Consider the following 22,835-nt stretch of genomic DNA (forward strand, 5'->3'; position numbering starts at 1 on the left):
AGAGGACTATATTTGATTAAGACCTAAAAGGTGGTCCTTTTCTAAGTCAGGAGATCATTGTACAGCATCACATTCAAAATGATTCCATGAAGATTTATTCAGAATTAAGACTTATCTAGTTGAACTGGGCGTCCTTGTCATTAAAAACGTATCAAGCTGCATCATAGGTTGCTATCTTTAAATAAAATTAACAGGATGGGAAGTCCTCATTTTCACAATTTGGTGACAAAGCATCCAGTTCATAACTTAGTACATAAGAGATAGTTAAGATGAATTCTGAACCTTTTTTTTCTGCTTGCTGATCATTGTGGCAAGTGTCATTTGCATAATTGAGAGCATATTTTACTCTGACCTTTTCAAAAGCTCTTATTTCCCAAATGTGATGGGTACTGAATTGCTTTTTCTGTACTACTAACTATCATTTCCTATGGGATGGTGCCAATTATATGTTGGAAGAAAAGACTGTAGCTGATATATAATCGGATACTGAGCACAGTTATGACAATAAATCCTCAAATTAAAATATCCAAAAAACAGTGTATTACTTTTAATAATGAACATACAGACATCTGTCCAACATTTCATGAGGTGTTGTTTGCGTGCAAATGAATGTCCCTTTTCTCTTCTCTATGAAAACCCTTACCCTGCCACTCTGCTCCAAAGAAGCTACTGACACTTTCAAGCAGATTGGGGTGGTGAATCGATGCAAAGAAAAGAGAAAGGAAAGAGCATTTGAGTAATTTTAAAATCTGTAATAATCTTTTCCTGAAAAAAAGATGTCAACAACTGATAGTCCCTTGGCCAAAAATGTTCCCAGATAGGTAGCTTTGCAATCTTGGGGAGGGCAAAGTACTGTAAGTATGGTAAATAGTGTCCAAGTGTATAGTGCTCATTCACCATCAATGGGAGGATGGCCTCATCTGAATTTATTTCTATTTCCCTAGAAAGGTCTGAGACCACTGGAAGTGACTGTGACTGGGTTCATATATTGAACCATGGTTTATTTATCTATCATACTGAATAATCCAGACTTGCCTGGTTTCATACCCTATACTAAGCCAAAATCAAATAAATGGCATTAGGTCTTTATATACTGTGCAACTCAAGTTTGCTTCCTACAAATTATGTTGGAAGTTCTGGAAAGGACTGTCTAAATGAAAGTCATGAAATGACTCTTGTGTTTCTCTTTCTCTGATAATGTAGAAAAACTATTGAAACAAAAGACAAGAAGAACATATAGGACCAATTTCCAAAGCTCTCAAAAACTGCCAGTGAAGAACAGAAGAGTTAAGATATTAAGCTCAGCTCTGAAGTCCACACTGCACAGCCAGAGTTAGAGGTTACTACAGACAAAAACACCTGTGATCTGGCCAAATACTGAATCCAGTCCAGACAAAAACTTGGGTTAGAAGCTGGTCTATATTTTGTGTAAGATGGTGAGTTGGTCTAAGTTTACACTAGCTCTTCTCTCTTAGTAAGCAGAGAAAGAACATTTCAATCTTCTGTTCACCAGGCATGAAATTTCACCCAGTATCCATCTTGGTGAATCACATCTCTTGGTCCAGCTATTAAACCAGATTCTGCAAGCCCTTGAAATCTAAAAGTCACCAGATAGGAGATTCTAAGAAATGCAGAGTAAGAGCGTCACCAATGCACCCAAAATATGCATGTAATAGTTTTTTATACTTCCAAATGCATTTGGAAGATGCACCATTTTCCTGCCTTAGTTTTTAGTAAGATACCTCCCTTGAATACCAAGAAGCACTGTGGATCAAATAAGGTGTTTTCTTTTTTGCTTTGAGCTTTTGAATCTTTTCTTTCTTCTGATCAACCCACTTGTATTTTTCCCCCCTCTATCATGGAATGTTCAGGAGAAACCCAGGGGGACTCTGTATCTGTGTGTATGTGTGTGTGTATTTGTATGCTTGTATCCCAAATAGGATTCCAGTAGAACTCAAGTCTTAACAGTGCTTACTACTATTGTTTTGTACATTTATAGAAAACAAAGTACAATTTGTTTTCCAAAAATTGGAGCCAACTGATAAGAAATAGGACAATTTTGTGAAGGACAATTTACCATTTCTGTAACCACTGTATAAGAGTGATGCACACTTAATTCTCTTTTCTTCCAACCCCAATTTGATTCCTGTTATATCCGCCTCTTGATTATATCTGCATCTTGGGCCTTCTCTATACTTTTACCAAATAATGGACTGATTCAATCTAACTCTACATGTATTTGCTTTATCTCCATAATGAAATGTATATTCAACCACCCCAACAATTTGTGGTCTCTTTGCTTACACAAATCAAAATTCCATAGCCAAATAAAAAGAAATAAACAGCAGTGCAAAGGAAGGCCCCTGCAGGGCAGAAATTTCACTGGTCCAAGAAATAATCCTCTTTGTATCTCTGCTGTTTTAGCCCTGTACTCTATGACCTGTCAGGGGTGCAATGGATGAACAAAGTCTGCATTTAAAACACTATGTGGTTCCAAATAATGATGGGACCAAAGACAAAGAGGTACAAAAGCTAGGGGAAAAAACCCTTAGATTTGATTTCATTATAATTTAAACTTAAATCAAAGTAAATTAATTAAATAAAAATTCCCACTCAGGTACCCCTGGGCTGTGCATTCTGCTCTAAAGGGTTAGGAACAAAGGGGAAAGAAAGCAATTGCTGTAGGTACTCATTTGATCAGTTTTGTAACTGGTACCCAAAAAGCAGCAATGCACAAACGAATGTCAATTTAATTGTCCTATTTCTATGCAGGCAACCAGGAGGGGAGTTACAGTGGAGCACTGGGTGAGTAAGGCTGAGGGGAGGAGCTAAAATTGAGAGGAATCAGGCAGAAGGAGGGACTTTGCAGATTTTGTAAACGGTCTCCCCTTATCTTTTCCTCCCAAATTCAAGCATTATTTACCTCTACAATCTCTGTTTCTTTCAGTGATTGTCTGCTTTGTGATACTGTAAGATCCCTGTAACAGCTAACCTCTCTGGCTTTCTCCCTAGCTATTGCTTCTCTGCACTCACATTACTGTCCATTTCAGTAAGAGACGGTGCCCATATTCTGCTGTTGACTGTCCAGTTTCCATAACAAACACTGTGCCCATCAAATACATGCTGTTTGCCTCAGTGAGACACAGGAACATACTTAGCCCATATACTGCTGTGCCTTGGATGAAGTAGTGCCATCTAAGGTAATGATGCCCATTTGGAACAGAAAGAAAATCTGGCCCTTATGACCTCATGCTGATGCTGCCAGTTTCAAAGAGAAAGCCTGGCCCTGAGATTCTTACACAGATGCTGAACATCTGTTCTCATCTGGACAGGAGAATTGCCCATTGTAATCTCATACTAAAAGTGTCTGCTTAAATTAAAAGGTTGGCCAGGGAATTCTCATGCTGATGCCACCTATCTGGCTCCATTCCTACATGTCACTTCTATGAGGAAGTTGGTTTTTGCAATCTCTGTGAGGCAAGGATTCATACTCTCTTAATAACCTTCCCATTTTTTTCAATGTACCTTTTGCTTCTCTTCAGGCTAGCAACGTTCACTAATCCCTTTTTAGATAAAAGACGATTTAACTCAAATGTATGAAACTTTCATTGAACTGAGGGCCACAGCAGCCTTTTAATGGCATATCTGGGACCACGCTGCCAAAAGTGATAGGGCCATATAAAATGATTTATAATTTGGGAGGAATGAAAATGGAAAGAAATTAAATTAATTAAAGTTTTAATTATTTAAAACTTAAACCAGGAGTTAAGTTTACTGATTTGTTAATAAGGGGCTTGTTCACAAAAGGCTGTGCATAAAGAGCAAATGTTTCTACAAAATACAAAAATACTTTTAAAAGTGAGAAAATAAACATTTATTCAAAAAGCAATCTCTCCAATTAGAAACATGTAAAATTAGAAAATAGCAATTATTTTGAGATGAGGGTAATCTGTTCAGGGAGAAATAGTTCATATAAAAACACAAAGAGGCAAAAAATAATATTTTTTGAAGAAAGATTTTAAAGGAAAGAGAGATGTAAAAATGAGGAAAGCATGGCCCCCATAACAAGCTTCTGATCACAGCTACAGAGATGTGAGTTGTATGGCAAGGTGAAAGAGCCAAACCCATCAAGTTGGCCTAACTAATTAAAACTTAAAAACTGCACTCATGCCTTGATGACTGCTAACCGAGCACATTTCTTTGATACAATGCGAGGATTCCACAGTTCTATGAGAACTTCCAAGTGCCAGGAAGAAGCAAGGAGGTACGTCTCCCACCTTGGCAGAATGCAACAGTGCAGGAGAAAGACTGTAAGTTTTGAGAAGAATTTCCATTAAAGGTCATTTTCTCTTGTCAAAATAACCTGTTAAATTTTATCAAACTATATGTATTTTTAGCAAGAGGCTCAGAGAAGATCCAAAAATTTAAGAAGAGGCCCATAAGCACCCCCTGTGCCTCCTCCAACACACCCAATTTTAATTCACATATATTTGTAGTGATTTTCAATTCCATTACACTCAACTGTTTCCCAAATTTTTTTTAAAAAGTATGAATATATGTAAGAAAAGAACCTCACAGACTTGCTTCTTTGTATTTTGCTGCATGTTAGATCTGTTTGGGGCTTGCCATTCATTTCTGTAAACAGGGCCAACCACTGACGAGTTAGCAGGAGTCACTTCAACCATTATTTGGAGATGACTTTACTGCCTCCTGATAGTACCAACACCACAGTAAAACCCCACACAGGATATACACTGTGTAAAAATAGAGAAACTCTCTCCCCCACAAGAGTGGGGTGGAAGTCATGTTAAACCTCATACATGGGGGCATGACATAACATAACATCCGTATCTCTCTGCTCTGAGAGCTTAAGGGAAGGTGGGCTTCATGTACCATTCCAAAGACTGAAGCATAACTAGCAAACTCAAGGAAGGCTGTAAGGATTCTTATATGGAACAATGGAAAAGTTGTTCTTCTAAAACAGCTTTGAAAACACTGGACTAAATTGAAATAACACTGAGGAGATAGTCATGCTACAACATCATTGTGTAAATACACAATGATGTATTTGCATCATAACATCTGATATAAGTAAGTTGTATCAATTGCATTGTGACATCAATATGCATGTCATCATTTCTCCCCTCCCTTGACCACCAGAGATGCCTGTAAATAACACAATATACCACCTTGTAGTTTCCTATTTGACACTCACTCCTTTTTTCAGCATCAGAAAAACAGCAAAACCAAGAAATCATGCTACTACAGCCTAATAGGCTACAATACAAAGAAAGTTCATGTTAATCACACTAAATCTGTATAAACAAATGATTACTGTAGCATTACACAGATCTTCCAGAATTTAATTCAGCTACTGATTCAATCTATCATTTTGCAGCAAAGAGACCTCAAGGGCAAGGAGACCTCAGAAGTTCCACACTTCTTTTTGGGCTAAATGACAATATTGACATAAAGAGTAAAGAGTAGATACCTACCTTTATTATCAAGGCCACATCTTCAAAACACTTGTGTATGAAGAACTGCTCCTGTCTCTACAAAATAACAAACAAAAAAGCCACACTGAAACTGGCAATATTCTCAATTAAATTAATGTCCAATAATAGATATTTAAAATACTGATAATGAGCATATCCCTGTTAATAATATCAAGTAATAGCCTAAAGCACAATCCAAATTTTAATCACTATAAGAAGCACACATTAACAATCCTTCTAATTAATTCTCTAAGTTATTTAAACAATAGAATGTCAATAATTTTAATTAATACTGTACAAATGCCATTGTATCAAAACAATATAATGTATTAAGATTTACCATAATATAATAAAAAGGAAAAAATCCTTCTAATCAAAAGGAACAAGACATACGGATGATCACTCTTGCAAGATTTTAGTACATTGCTAAAATCCAAATTTTGTCTGGATTTGGAAGAAAGCACCAATATTTTGCATCATTCTCTGCAGGTCTGAGAATCCAAAGAGATATGGTTTAAATGGTTTCCCTTCAAAAACAGCTAGCGGAAAGGGCGGAGGTACAGTATACAAGCAAATGAAATCATATCGAACCTTTATTAAGGCTAGAAGGCCAGCAGTCAGATACAAGAGGTAAAAATGAAAACCTAAAAGGCTAAATTTGACATATAAATAAATAAAATAATTTGACATATAAATAAATTAAAGCGATTTTCACAAACTTCTGTGCCTAACGTGAGGCGGATGGTGCAAACAGAGGTGCAGAATTGGGCTACCAAGACGTATGCAAACAATGCTCAGACAGGAGAAGCGACCAATAGAAGGCATGTTCTCTGTCAGGGAAATTCTTCAGGATAGTGTGGATAAAAGTCATCTAGGATTCCTTGTAGAGACAGCAGCAAAAAAGCGTGTGTCTCAAGAATTCCACTAAGTGAGAACCAGTGGAGCCAGACTCACTGGGGGGGGGGGGAGTTAACTCTAGCCATACATTAAAATGATAATACCAAGCTCTAATATCCATGGAGACCCCTAAACGGAGCAGCATTAATACACCCTGGGTTTGCAAGGATAGCTCTGTTTAGATTGAATGGGTTCAAGGATGACATGATTTCTAAAAGTACAGACTTAGACACTACAGTATAGAGAAGCTGGGAGAAGACCTTGGATACGAGGTCCTTACAAGCTGCAGAGATAAAGTGGAATCCTTTTGTATGGAAGAAACTCGGGATAGCTGAGGAACTACACAAGCAATACCTGCTAGATATAAAAATGTTCTCTCCAAGATAGCGAAGCCTAAAACAGCATTCCAAGATATTTGTAAGTATGTACCTGCTCAATACTATTCCCATTTGCCAATAATAAATTTTATGATAATGTTGCGCAAATATTAGGATTTTAGTTTTCTGATAACATATTAGTAGTTTCTCTTTTGAACAGAAAGAGAGAAGGCCTGGATTAATTGAGTTGACATACAACTTAAAAAGTAGGAGGGCTAGAATACAGCCTTGTCTCACACCTCAGGGAGTATGGACATCTCCAGGAAGATGTCCTCAGGACATATACAAGCAGAATCAGGAACATACTGCACTTTTTGCAAAATTCTTCTACTTTCCATACTTCAGCTATGAATTCTTATTTGTTTTCAACATTCAGTATCCCTGGATGACCAATAAACTTCCGAACTCTAGCCAGGTTTCATTTCACTATATTCTAATACATTTCAATTTTCTGTCTGTCTGTCTGTCTACTTATCTACTATCTATCATAACTCATGGGGTATAACAATATGTGTTTATTGGTTATATGTCAGTTACACAATAAAACCACAAAAATACGATCAATGAACAGAATTCAGGTTATAAGGGTTAAAAAGTACCCATAAGCAATAGTTTAAAAATTTGCAATTAAAATCAAGGGAAGTTAGGTTTACAAAGGGAGTACTTACTTCGCTGAGGCTCTACAGAGGCAAAAGCTACCAAACACCAGAGAATGGCTGTCTTCTGAGATTTCAATAAAAGTTCAATCTTATGATGACCTGGCCAGGGGGCATTCATCTGAGGGACAGAATCCAAGTGCTTGGAGTGGGCAGGGATCACAATATGATCCCCCCCCAAAAAAAGATTTATTTAGCAAGGTGCTTCTGAAGCTTGTCATGGCATATCTCCCATTCAAGATTCAGTATGTTCTGCTCAGTTCCGAGATCAGAAGATAAAACTGGGCCAGACTGGACAGGCACATCTCTTTCTGTTCTACTTGGATTGAGAACACGGGAAGAGACCCACCAAGCTGTGCAAAATTTCTCTGCTCTCCTGGGGTAGGGGGAATTGGGTGCATCTCCCAAATATTTAAGTAACATGCACCTCTCCTCTTGTACAATACTGTGGCATTTTGGTACAGTCCTGGATGCTACACACACATCTACTTTTTGCTTAAGGTAAAAGAGCAACACTTATTTTTTTTATGGCACTGGGCTGCAGTCTTGAGAGAGAAAACACTCCTGTGAGCAAATGAGCATCCCATGGTTACCTAGGCAACATGGAGCTGCTTCCCTATCTCTCAGGCCTATGTTGCACCTTTGCAGCACAGAGCCAAAAGCTCCACATTCCACGCTAAAACATCATGGAGAAAAAGAGTGGCATTTCACCATGGTTGTGAACAGTTACATATGTTGGAAAATTAAAATGGGAGTGAGTTTCATTTTGAACTCAGTACCCATCTGCACTCTGCTTTTCTCTGCAGGCATCTCTTATGCTTCATTCCATTAAAAAACAGTATTAGACAGCTAGCAATATTAGAAGGATAGAACAATACCATGAGCTAACAAAAATTCTTACACAAAATCCCAAAGAGAAGATCAGAAGCAGCTTCTTCATCTGTTAGCTTAAATTGAAGATGTCCAGGTGAATTGTTTTTCCAGTGAACAAGAATGGGAAACTGTGCCCCCCACCCCATGCTGTTAAATTACAACTTGCAGCAGCCCAAGTCCAGTCCCATCAATTGTGAGAAATGCTGGAGTTGTGGTTGAGTACCAGAGGGCCAGAGAGAGTGGCATTTCAAGTTTCAGAAGCTAACACTGTAGTCCTACACCCACACAGGATTAGTTTCACAGATCCTGCTTTTGATTAAATGTATCCAAGATGTACCGGTTCTTGTCTACGTAATTATGCTAAAAACAATAGCTCAGAACATTGTCACCAGCCTTCTACCACTTCTGACATTCTAATGTAGGCACATGTATACTGCACAATATGAACAAAATCAAGTGGAAACTTCCATGAGGCTCATGATCTCAAACAGCGTACTTATTTTGGAAAGAAAAAGAAGAGTTAAACACAATCACTGAAATGAATCATCAGTGTGTATCAGCACACCAATGATATAGTTTATCAGCCTCAGTCATGATTAGGTCTGGGAGCCAAACACCACAGTGTCCTTATACAATTGCACATGATAACAGATACAGAGATAATAAGAGTGGCAACAAACATAACTAAATAGCCCTAGGACATAATGGGACTAAACTGAAACGGATGTTGTTCACCACAGCACCATTTTTAAGAATAATAATAATACATAAAATTATTATATTATTATAATCATTATTACAATTCTGAATGGTGAAACCTAGAAAACCAATGCTCTAGTTCCCAGACATTAGTGACAAGTGGGCTACAGGGCTTGATCGCCTCTCTAAGCAACCAGGGCCAGAAACCGCAAAGGTCCTGAAAAGAAATCACTGAAACATGTGGATAATCAATAAAAATCAAGAAGAAATTATGAAATGTTATTGTGAATCAAACCCACTGAATTGTGGTTTCCAGGCACAAAGGTATGAAATCTGGAAAATAAAATCTTGGGAATCAAATAGCACTGAACAACAACTTATGCATCAGAGATGTTTCATGCCCAGAAACAAGGCATTTTCAGATACTGGCCTTAATGGATTGGAACAACAATTTTTAAAAATGTAAACAAAAGATTTGAAACTGAAAAAAGAAAAATGTGCTACAAAAGCAACAAAAGAACAAATCAACATAAATATCTATTTGGATGCTGCCAATGAAAATGATGAATAGTCTATTCAAAATAATGAAACCTAACTATATTTGTTTGATTATCAACAATAATTTGAGTAAAATTTTGGAATGCATGAAAGACACTGTGAAAACAAAGATGATCTCCTTTAAAATCTACTCAAAGAAAATATTTAATTGACATTTTGCATGATGCAAATATGGCTGCCCAATTAATTATGACAAAAATTATCAAAGAGACTAACAGTCTCAGGTACAGCCTCATAAAAACAATAACAATAGAAATGGATTATAAATTAAAAGCAAGCCACCAAACCAAAGATCTGGTGTTGGAGTGGAAAATTAGGTTGGAAAATAAATTAAATTTCAGAAAGATATTAACAACCTGCAGTATTTAAACAACTGAAAAAATGGGAAAATAAAATAAGCTTGAAAAAGTAATACAACCAAGAGAGCAAAATGACTGCAGAAGTCATGGAAGAATTATAGCAAAGAGTGATGGCAACTGCTAAGAAAATTGAAAAATACTAAAGGACGATCAAGCAATTTCAGTAAATGGGCAATTTCAAACAATGCAACGTTGCTTCTATTCAAAGCTTAAATGAAAACACAAAACAAACTGAATCCCTTGAAAATAAGGAAGAAATATCAGAGTTTTGGAAAAACATCTAGGCTAACCAAGTAAAACACAGTGAAATGGCTGCATGGATATCTATATAGAAAACAGATAAAACCTGAAGAAACAGAAAATACTGTGGTTGGTACGAAGGGAGGGAGGGAGGGAGGAGAAAAGAAAAAAAAAGAATTTGCATCAGGAAAAGATTACTTTTTTGGATTTTGGTTAAAATATTTATCCATTTTACATTTTTGTTTTGCAAATCATTTCAATCATATGTTGCAGCAAGGATTAATAGATGACTATAAGCTGAAACATTTCCAATCATGAAAGACAAAAGCAAAGAAACAACAGCCAACATTTTTCACCCAATAATTTGCCTATCTACAACATCCAAGCTGTTAACAAAAATAATTGCCAATAACATCTACAAACAACTGATCTCAAATTCAACATACACTGAAGAGTGAAAAGGGAATTTCAAAAATTCAATCAACCTTTGATTGATAAGACAATATTTAAAAATGCAGAAAGGTGTAAAAAAATCTTTATTTGGCTTGACTTGATTACAAAAGAAGATTCAACTCGCTATTCCATAATTGGACTAAAACATGTTTGAGAGTTTTTGAAATTAATTTTAAAAATATAACATTTTTAAATAATACAGTGGAAAATTGGAAAACAACACTGATGGCAAACACAGAAAAACTTGGAGAAGTCAAAATCAGAAAAGGAATTTTCAAGGAGACTTTTTGCTTTAATTCCTTTTTAAATACAGCTCTTGTTCCACTGATGATAGTTTTGAATAAAATGTCATTGGGCTATGTACTAAGCAAGCAAGGACAAAAGCTTCACATCTGATCTACATGGATATTAAAAACTTTATGCAAAATAATTTAGAGAAATACAATCACTTTTAAATACAGTTTGAATCTTTAGTGTTGACACTAAAATGGAATTTGGATTAGACAAATTGCTGTACTAGCATTAAAAAGGGGGTAACTGAATACTCAGATGGAATTGACCTATTGAATGACCCTAAAATCAAAGCACTGGTAATCAAAGTATTTGGGTATTTTACAAGCAAACAATATTTTGCATGCCCAAATGAAAAAGAAAACCAGCTCTGAATATATAAAATGAGTAAAAAAGGTTCTAAAATCAAACTGAGCAGAGACAATACAGTGAAAGCCATTAATACTTGGCTCTACCTGTAATATGCTACACGGCAGATACTCTTGATTGGACACAAGCTGAACTAATTGCTTTACATCACAAGACCTAAAGATTTATGACAATACTGTATATCATGCACTACACCCAAAAAGCGGCATAGATCATTTGTATTTAACAAGGAAAATTTGTGGTCATGGTTTGTTACAAGTGTAGCAGACAGTGGAGAATGAAATCAGATGTCTAAACGAACACATAAAAGCAAGAGTGGTATTAATAAATGTCTGCAAGGAAAAATATTTGAATGTGACAGAATCAACAATGGCATACAGGACTAAATAGCTGTCGTGAGGAAAATATGTGGCAGGAGTATTAGGTACGTTGGCCACCTTAAGCTGACCAAAATATATAAAAGACACAATAAAAATATAATAATAATAAACCACTCCATGTTCAATACCTTAAAATAATTACAGTCCAGGTAAGTAGTAATAAAACTTGGCAATGGCTTCAGATTGGATCCATCAAGAAGGAAATGGAAGGATTAATATTTACAGCACAAAAACAGGCACTGATAAATGCCATAAAAACAAATTTTAAAGAAACTGGAAACAATAGCAAATCTAGATTATGCAAAGAGAAAGATTAGATTTTTGACCAACTAGTAAACAACTGTAACAAAATTGTCCAGATAGATTATTAAAAAAAAGACATGGATGAGTGGCAAAAATGCTCCACTGGAATTTATGTAAAAAGATGGATTTGATGGCCCAAAGTATTGGCAGAATCATAATGTTGAAAAAGTGTTCCAGAATGACTATGCCAGAACAAGGAACAAGCACTAGCAACATCCAGAACACAATACACCGTGCATCACAGTAGTTGAAGAAAAGTGAATTTAACTGATAGATGTGGCAATACCAAGTGACAGCAGACTAGCTTAAAAGGAACTGGAAAAGATTCTAAAATATTGGGACTTAACAACTGAAAAACAGAAATTATAAAATGAGCCAGCAAAAGTTTTTTCCCATAATTACTGGAGCATTAGGAACTTTAGTAACAGAATTGTCAAAACTGTTTTAAAAGTTAGAACTATTTCACTTCACAAAGAAGTTATTTCACTTCACAATTACATATAACTGCTTTGCTCAGAATCACATAAATATGAGAATAATGTTTGGGCTTCTTAGGCTTTGGATAAAGCTTGAATTAATCCTAAATTACCACCATTTGTAAACATTCTTCAGAAGATCATCATCACCATCACCAACACCATCAGAATCAGCATCATCACAGAAGTAGAATTGGAAGAACTGCAAAGGTCTACCCAGGGCAAAGAAATCAAAGCCTTGCCAGAAGTAGCTCAGACAGTAGAGATTTCTCCTCAGAAAGAACAAAGCCCTCTAACTAAAAAAACAAGAGGAATTGAAACAAAGAATAACTGAGCATCTAGAACAGCACAAAAAGAACAGATTAAGGTTGCTTTCATTGAAGCTTGTTAAAAAGAAAAAGCTAGCACAGGTATTAAAAGATGCCAATACTGTAATATCAAATATAAGCACCAGCTCACTGCAAGAAACAAACCAACTGATGTACAGCACAGCTGCAGTTATAACTGAATACCTTGGATGCAAAATCAACAAAGAAGACAAAAAGCCAAACAGTGCACCACCAAAATGGAAGATCAGGTTGGAAAATAAGATCAGCATGCTAAGATCAGATGCAAGCAAGCTAGAACAGATGAAAGAAAAGAAGCTGAAGAAGAAAAAGACCAAAGAATACCTAATCAAAAAATATCACTTAGAAACAAGGAAGATCAAGGAAGCACTGGAAATAATAAAGCAGCAAATAACAGCCATAGCCAAAAGATCAGCAGATAAGGAACTCGAACTTCACACTACAGGCAGAATCTCCAACTTCAGTTGAATCAGAAATGTTTCTACGAATCCATCAATGGAGAGACTGCAATGAACCAGTCAACACCTGACAAAGAAGAAACAGTGCAGTTCTAGGCCCAGCTATGGGACAACCCAAAGAAACACAACAAAAACGAAGCTTGGATAAAGGAGGTGGATAAGAATAAAAAAAGAAGCTGAAATAAAAGAACTTGTAATAACAGTAGAAATGGTGGAGAAAAGGGCAAGGAAGTTCAAGAATTGGTCAGCACCAGGTGAAGTTGAATTGCATGGTTTTTGGTTGAAACATCTGACTGCTCTGCACCCACTCATCGCCAAGCAGTTTAACAACATACTGCAAGGAGGTAAAATTGAAGATTGGTTAACATTTGGCAAAACCTATCTGATAATGAAAGATCCAGCAAAAGGGGCAGCACCAGGCAACTACAGGCCAATTACCTGCTTGCCAACAACTTTCAAATTGCTAACTGGTGTGGTAGCTAATGCAGTCTAACAACACCTAGTTGAAAACAAGCTCTTTCCATCTGAGCAGAAAGGAAACCACCCAAACAGCAAATGGACAAAATAGCAGCTCCTAATTGACAAGATGATTTTGGAAAACTGTAAGAGAAGGAAGACCAACTTGAATGTAGCTTGGATTGATTACAAGAAGGCATTTGACTCCCTGCCACACAACTGGATAATCAAGTGCCTGGAAATAACAGGAGTCAGTAGAAACATCAGAAGCTTTGTGCAAAGATCAATGGCACAATGGAAGACACAGTTGCTAGTCAATGGCAATAGACTGGGAGAGGTTAATGTCAAGAGAAGAATCTTTCAAGGAGACTCACTATCACTACTACCGTTTGCCGTTGCATTGATTCCTCTGTCAACAGTATTGAACAAGTCAGGACATAGCTATCAAACATCAAAAACATCTGCCAGGTTATCCTACCTCCTTTACATGGACAATCTGAAGCTGTATGGAAAAACACCATCTGAAATGGAATTGCTCCCCAACACTGTCCAAATTTACAGCCAAGATATTGCAATGGAGTTTGGACTGGACAAATGTACCACCCTTACCATCAACAGGGAGAAAATCGTGAAAACTGAAGGAATCAAGATGCCCAATGGAAATAACATCAAGAGTGTGGATGAAGAAATACCTGGGCATCCTTCAGGCTGACAACTTCAAGCACACTGAAGTCAAGAAGATTAGTAGTGAGTACATCAGAAGAGTGAAAAAGATCTTAAAGTCCAAACTCAGTGGAGGAAATACCATCAAAGTGATTAACACCTGGGCAATTCCAGTCATTAGACATACAGCTGGAATACTTGACTGGACTCAAGCTGAACTAAAATCCCTGGATAGGATGACCAGAATAATAATGACAATGGATCATACTCTTCATCCACGCAGCAATGTTGATAGACTCTACTTACCAAGGAGCATAGATGGGCGTGGAATATTACAAGTACACCAGACAGTTGAAGAAGGAAAAAGGGCATTGGAAGAATATCTGAAAGACAGTGAAGAAGATGAAGGCTTACTGAATACCAAAGAAACCAACCCGGGCTACAGAAAAAGCAAATGAAGAATAGAAAAGAGACATGGCAAGGCAAAGTATTACATGGCCAGTTCACAAAAAAAACTAGCAGGCAAAGCAGACAACAAGACCTGGCAAAGCCTAAGTTGAAGAAAGAGACAGAGGGACTAATTCTGGCTGCACAAGACCAAGCCTTAAGAAGAAATGCATATAAAGCCAGAATTGAGAAGGCAGCAACAGACAGCAAATTCTGCCTCTGAAGAAACAGTGGACCACCTAGTTAGCTGCTGCAAGAAGATTGCAGAGAATGACTACAAACAACGTCATGACAAAGTAGCAGCAATGGTGCATTGGAATATCTGCAAGAAATACCATTTACCTGCAAGCAAGAACTGGTGGGACTACAAAACAGACAAAGGAATAGAAAATGAAGAAGCTAAAGTGCTCTGGGACTTTAGAATTCAAACAGACAAGCACCTGCCACGCAACACCCCAGACTAAACAATTGTTGATAAGAAAGACAAAAAAGTCTGGATAGTGGACATTGCAATACCTGGAGACAGCAGAAGAGAAGAGAAAGAACTGGGGAAAATCACAAAACATAAAGACCTGCAAATAGAAGTAGAAAGTCTATGGCAAAAGAAAGCAAAGATAGTACCAACAGTTATAGGCACTTTAGGTGCAATCCCAAAACATCTGGAGCACCACTTGAAGACCATCGGCATTGACAAAATCGCCCTCAGTCAATTGCAAAAGGCAGCTTTACTTGGAACAGCTTATATCCTGCAACAATACATTTAACACCATCAAACAGCAACATCTGCCTATCCCAAGTCCTTGGGAAGGACTTGATACAGTAGGTGGATTAAAATGCCAAATTCAGTCTAAACATCTGGCTGACTGTGTGACAACCATAACAGAAACAATAATACGGTAAGTAGGTGACTAGACATGCACATAGGTATTGCTATTAGCTTAAATCACTCGTACTTCATAATATATTATTAATTTGTAGAAAAATGTGTACACTTATCCAAGATTGAGCATAAACTTCAGTCATCAGAAGCAAAATATATTTCTCCAATGCTGTAATTCAAGTTCTTTAAAATGCTAAATTGCACATGTTCAGGATCTTTCTTTACCTCTTTTATTATAGAAGAATATAGAAGCAGATGTGACACGTGGAACGGAAGATGGAGGAAAGAAACATATCATTTCTGGGCTTCATAGTTTCTGCAACACTCATGGCTGTGAAAAAAAGCAGACCCAAACAAACAATTAAGTTAAGGATCTGCAATCACCTACTGACATCATGACCCCCCCTCTTGACAAGATCATCTGACAAAGCATTTAGTTCAATTATCAATTTAATCTAAGGCACTGAAAGAAAGTAATAACCGCAAATACAGTCAGAGAGAGCAAGATTGGAAGGGGATATGAGTGACAGTGAAATTACTTCTATTATTCATCTAGTTAATGAAATCAGCTAGTAACCAGCACTTTGGAAATTCAGCCATGAAACATAATCAAATCTATATCTTGGGCTACAAAAAAAAAAAAAAGCTCCTGCTTCATTATATATGCAGGGAAAGGAACAAAGCATCTAATTTCAACTGAATCTGGCAGGAGGACATTGTGTCTGAACATATGGGTAAGCAGCAGATAGACTGGGATCTATGGATTGAATGAATGAATTATATCCGCAAGTTCTGGAGACCTAACTCAAGTCATTCATAGAGCTGTCACTATATTCTCCTATTCTCCCCCTCTCCACAAAAAATATTAGACTGCTGAGATTAAGAAACTGGGGAAAAAACAATTGGATTTTCTGACACAGTATTATGAACTTAAGTCTGGTCCTAACAACACTAGTTCTCAGAGAATTTGGCCACTGACTCACCCTGCCACTTGTTTATCAAGTTTCAGGATAATATTTTTATGGATAGCCCCATGGACTACATTTTACACATCTGGGGTCCAGAAACATTTCATTTCTTGTTCAATTGGGTATCTCTTTGGGAGCAGATGCAGTTTCAATAAACATGCTACAAGAAGCAAATCAACCATAAACATGCTGGAAAAGGGGGGAAAAATGACCCCAATCTATGAACACTGTATCTCTAAAATATAAGCCACACTCAATAGAGAGAGGTGGAAATATTCTGTCACATCATCCATCTCAGCTGAAATGCATTTATTCATGTCCAGCTACAGCATTTTCATAAACAAAGATTAAATTGTGTCATGCTGTTGTATTAAAAGTTTGAGTTCCTTGTAGGCAAGAATATGTAGCACTTGCATATAATCAAAAAATCAAATGCCATCAACATTATTTTGGCTTCTACTTTGCAAACTCACCAACATATAGAAAAAATATGCAGTAAGGAAGCAGGGAGAAATTTAACCATTCTATATTTTTTTCCCAAGTCACCATTTCTTTTTCTGCAAGCAACTAGCCATATTCTTCTGACAGATAATCAAACTCAGAAGTTTCATGCATAAAAAGGATTAAGCAACAAATGCAAATGCATATTTTACCTCAAACTCTACTGCCAGCTTCGACAGTTAGGTGTATGCAAAAAAGGCCCAAAAATTTCATCACAACAAGAGGGGAGGTAAGCAGACCGGAAAGTAGATAAATTAGGTATCCAAACTGTAACACTTCATCTACCAAATGACATTCCAAAAGACATTTGTAAATTGTGATTCAATTCCTGCATCATTTATTTTTCAGAACAAAATCCCATTAGTTCCTCAGATCTTCCAATGGTGACAGCTAGCCAACCGTATAAATGCAAAGAAAATTCATGCTTTTATCCAGAAATGAAGCTAGCCCTTCATGGTGCAAATGGGCTTAGTGTAAAGTTTGACAAGCATTTCGAAAATTGAACACTAAGCGATACAGTATGTGCTGAAACGGCAAGTAGACAAATTGCTGTGCATGGATAACTGTGTGGTCTCTTCATGAAGCATGTAATGACAAGAGCTATGTTCAGTTCTTTGTCAAGTCAAAACATTTCCCACCTGAAATTCTTGACAACCTATTTGTGATGGTAGTTCACATTTCCAACAGAAATATTTTTCCAAAGGGAACTACATCTTCCATTTCTCATGCTAGCGTTAAGCACAGCCACATGCAGATAGTGAGAAAAGAGCAGGGGCACTATGGGATATTTAAATTTTCGAGAGAAACGCAGTGATATTCAATGTCTGTTGGACCCTACACAAACTAGGGGCGCCATGAAAAAATTGCTGAGACACTAACAGCACCAAGAAAGTTTGGGAATCTCTGACATAAACTAAAAAATAGCAAGTTCCTTACTATGAAATTAGAGCTTGAAGCATATTTGATTTTTTTAAGATATTTCCTATATATACCTGAAAGGCATTCTGAAAAAATTAGAATTTCTTTGCATGCATGCTCCCATGACCAGAGAAAAAGAGACAAGGGTAAGGGTAGTAATGGACATCTGGGGAAGGCTATTAGAGGTGATCAACCATGAGCTCATCAATTTAGTTTCTGGTAAATCGATGTTTTATGACTAAACATGGCCATTGTGACATATTTTGTGCAAGTGCCCACAACACACTCTCAAAAACCAAAACATGTTTGGAATCCCTGGACTGGAGGTACAGTATGACATACTGTATTACTGTATAATCTCACACTGAGAACCATGCTTTTCTTTTGTCCATATGATACAATGTATACAAAATATTCAATATTCTATTACTATAGCCCATATCAATAAAGTAGAGTTCTAACATTACCTGTGAAGTCTATTTCCTGATATGGCCTACCTTGAAAGGCTGACATCAATCTTGAAAGCCTAACAGCATTTTCTCTCCCTCCCTCTTATACCCCAAAGGATTAAGGGGGAGCTAGTTTGAGTTTCTAATGTTTCCTTCCTGTCCTGGGCTTAAATCATGTTTTGCTAATTATCACTGCATAGATCAGGGATTCTCAAAGTACGGCCCGTGGGCCAGATACGGTCCTCCAGGGTCATTTATCTGGCCCGCCGGCCTGATTGGCCGCCACTGCTGTCTGTCAGAAGCGGAAGTGTCAGGGCTGTGTCGGAGCTGCAGGCGATGCAAGAGGAGGGAGATTGCAGAGCCGGACTATTCTCCGTGACAGGTATGCCGGGTCCGGCGGCTCTCTTCCTCTCCTCATGTTTTTTTCAAACTATAGTCTGGCCTCCCAACATTCTGAGGGACCGTGAACTGGCCCCTTGGCATAGATTCTCCAAGGTCATCTCTGTGGTTCCCTACACTGATTAGTTGGGCAGAATACTCTATGCATGTTGGTCAATGTTTGATAAATCATATCAATGCCTATTCTGAAATAAGCCTTTTCAAGGACTTATTCAGGACTTATTTCAAGGTAAGTGTATAGAGGAGTGCAGATGTATTACTGGGGGTCTTCTGGTGGTCGAGAATGGAGGTGAGGAAAAAAAATCTGAACCAGCTAATCATCTATATACAGCATTCTTACGATATCTCCATATATAGGTAATATGAAAAAAGAAAGAAATCATATTATGGAAGGCCTTACAGAATATTTACAACTGACTAGGTTTTGATACTCATATTAGACAAATATCTTGCTACGGTTGCTAGATATATAACCTTGCATTTTCATAAAAGTGGAAAATCTCAGCCAAGTATGCTGAGGTATGGCTATCTCCCAGCTTGGCAATTGCTTACTTCCTGCAGCTTATAATGAAAAAGCTTCCATTACTTGTATGTTTATTCATTGCTGAATAGTTTTTTTATTTTTTAATCCTACAAAAAAGCAAGCAACTTCCAGCAAAACATTCAGGAAGCATCATGCTCTGTCATACTAGGTAGCAGACAAGACATGAGGGGAAAAAGCCCTGCCTATCACTTGAACAAAGGAGGCTGCCTTCTCAAATATTCAACATAGAATTCTTTAAAACAAACCTCTCCAGACAATTACAGTAATGTAAATAAAGGTAAAAATAATTAAAACTTGCTTGACTTTGGAGATAAAAGGAAAAACCACTTTTCATCTCTTTTTCCACTCCAAGCAACCGTTAATTACTTGCTTAAAGGCTTGGTGGGCACCACATAATTAATAATATTTCTCTTGCATAAATTTTGTACTCCATGCCTCTTACAGTTCTTAATTGATACCACTGGCAGTGGTGATACACATATGCATACGTGTACAGGGTTTCTGTTGGTACACACTAGGTATTTTCTTAGAGCTAATGTGTCTTCCTTACAAACTTGCTCCGACATTATGGCCAACAGCTTTGTGCTGGAGAGAGGTCAGCACTAACCCTGCACCTCAACAACCAGGATGGGTTGTTTTTTTTAAATAATCATTTTTAATTTGCAAATAATTTAAAAAACCAGGTTTTAAAACCTACTTGCATTTAGCAACCTTTGAGCTATTGAATCCTGGACAGCCAACCCAAGGGAATATTGTGCCAAGAAACTACCAGCTCTCATTAAATGGACTATAAGAACATTACAATCTCATTTCAAAGCAGTTTCTCACCCACTCCAACAATGTAACTCTGGATATTATTTATTGTTCTGGACATTATATTCAAATCCCAGAATTTGAAATCAACACACACACCTCAAGCCTCAAATTTTTAGTATTTTATAAAATTTAAATTTAAAGCCACAACTTTGAAATCCAATTTTGTACTTAGCTAATGCAACAGCTTGTTTCAAAGTTCACGGCCCAGAAGGTTCCAGCTGATTGGAATTGGTGAGCAACATATCCTAAAATAATCTTTGAGAGCCTCATGGAAAAGATGCAAAATAAATAGCATGCAATATGTATACTGTTCATGCAGTACACCTTCCTGATCTTGCTTAAGGAATACGTAGAACCTGGAAGTAACGTTTTGGCATTTTTAATGTATCAATGCATCAACATTTTCTCCATTAATGGTACAATCCTAAAAACACTGATTCAGCCACTAAGTAAAGCCACTACGTTCAGTGGGACTTCAGGTAACTGTGGATATTGCAACATGTCAAATACAACTCCAATTCTGGGTGATCCACAACTCTGGCTCTGCTCAAGAGCTGATTAGGTAATGTGTTGTTTTCCTGCTCAGACCAAATGCCTACTAAATCCTGCATTCTGTTCCCACAGAATTCAACTACATACTCATAGGAAGCCCACAAGCAGGATATCACTTCCTCACCCTCCATTGTTTCGTGTCATTTTTCTTAAAGCCACCTAGCTGGTGACCATCACTTCTATCTTAAAAACAGTCAATTCCACACTTTACAGCTATGTACTCTGTAAATAAGTTTCTTTTCTTTTGCTAGTCCTGATTTTCCCATCTTTTAACTTCACTGAATGAACCTGTTTTACATTACTGCAGGATAGAGTGGGGAAGGAGGGAAGTATTTATTTTTCCACTTTTCCAGATCATGCGTCATTTGTTTTCTTTTCTCCTTACTCACTTTATTCATATATGATCAAATCCTCAAACACATTAAAAACTGTATCTTTTGCTCACTGGGAAGTTGCTCCAGCTTCTTAATTGCTTTGGTTATAGTTCTCTACACCTTCTAGCAGCTAGAGAACCAGCAATTTCCTTTTGAGCAAGAGAAAATAATTTCTAAGTAGATATTTCCCTGATGAAGAATTACCACAAATTGTGAAAACTTACTGGAACTTATGTTTTCCTGTTTATTAAAATCAATTTCCCCACACATTCCTTTCTGCTTGGCTCTGACCCATCTCATAGAAGTATCTTCTTCAGGTTCTCTTGTAGCAAAAGAAAGATTCAACCCTAGGCTGTAAAGACATAGGAGCCTGAGTGGAAAGAAAAGAGCTTCTGCTAATTGAAATGCAATATAAGCACTGTAAAAAAATAATAATCAGTCTATAATAGCTAAGCTCCATAATTATCTAAATAAGATAACCAAGTCTTATGGCACCTCAGAGACTTGTTTATTGTTGCATAAGCCTTTGTGGAGGATACAGCACTTCATCAGTACAGCTCTGAGAAATGTGGAGAGGAGAATGGCAGGAGGGGACAATATGAGAAGAGGTGAGAAACAGTGAAAAGTATGGGACACCAACATTTCTAACTGCACTGCATGTCCTGTTAGCAGTACATCAGTGAAAGAATGCCTCTGTCATAGCTGTTTTGTTAATGATCATCATCAACAGGGCAATTTTCAATGTCTCTGTAATATTCCATGAATTTGATAATGCAGACTGTGATCCGCAAAAGCTTATGCAACAATAATTTATTTTGTTTTAAGGTGCCATAGAATCCTTTGTTGTTTTTTGTTAGCAAGAGTCTTAAAATTTCTGTTTTACTTCCCTCTCTGGAAATGAAGTAAAAATAGATTAATTTAAAAAAAGCGAAAGAAGAAAAAAAAAATCAAAGCACTGTTGTTTTGTCCTTTATTGATATTTTTTTAAAAGAATTACAGGAAGTAGATTAAAATTAAAACTTTGTGCAAACACCAAGAACAATAGTACATTTATAAAACTTTATCAAGGATAAATGACACTCCTACACAGCATTGTGCGTATGTGTGTATGTGCATATATACACATACAAGTGCACATCCATTATAAAAGCAAAGAGGAAAGGCCGGATTTCCCCGGTTTTTCTGATCCTGCAACCAAATAAAAAAAGGACAGTCACAAAGTAGGTTGCCTGTTTGTCTAGCAAACAAACGGACTGCATTGATTTGGGATCTGTACTTAATTTGCAACTCAGCTGGGTAGAAGGAGATTCTAAATGATATATACAAACAAAGTCTCACTTGATTGAGCCACAGCCAGGTACAGAAGGAGTACATAGTTCTTCTGCATGTACATTTTAATTCAGTTGAGATGTCACACCAAACCCCAGTACAAAAAGCTTAATCCACATGAAATCAGATTTTTAAAGAAGAGTATGTTTATTGATACAAGCAACATATTAAATTATCATCTACAAAATGGTAACATCATTGGTTTGCCCTGGAACACTATTAAAATTGAAGGTGCTGATCAGCTGGGAAATGAAAACCAACAAACTGGTTAGGTGGGTAGGCCAAGTTTTCAACTGTAATTATTTTAT

At 37.0% G+C, this 22,835-nt stretch overlaps 1 protein-coding gene across 18 annotated transcripts in view; it reads right to left on the minus strand.

Moving 5' to 3' along the window:
• Positions 1 to 22,835, minus strand: part of PLCB4 (phospholipase C beta 4) — a 172,439-nt gene that overhangs the window by 138,960 nt on the left and 10,644 nt on the right. For 13 of the 18 annotated variants that reach the window (XM_088134673.1, XM_088134638.1, XM_088134656.1 and 10 more), the window contains exon 2: positions 5,496 to 5,552. The gene's annotated coding sequence lies outside the window, so the exon portion shown is untranslated. Of the gene's footprint in view, positions 1 to 5,495; positions 5,553 to 15,902; positions 16,009 to 22,835 lie in introns of all 18 variants that reach the window. The other 5 variants (XM_088134687.1, XM_088134665.1, XM_088134642.1 and 2 more) reach the window with 1 other exon arrangement.

Source organism: Python bivittatus, unplaced genomic scaffold, assembly GCF_059951505.1.
Source record: "Python bivittatus isolate LINGU-HERP-01145 unplaced genomic scaffold, Pbiv_v1 ctg000020_np1212, whole genome shotgun sequence".
Lineage (NCBI taxonomy): Eukaryota > Metazoa > Chordata > Lepidosauria > Squamata > Pythonidae > Python > Python bivittatus.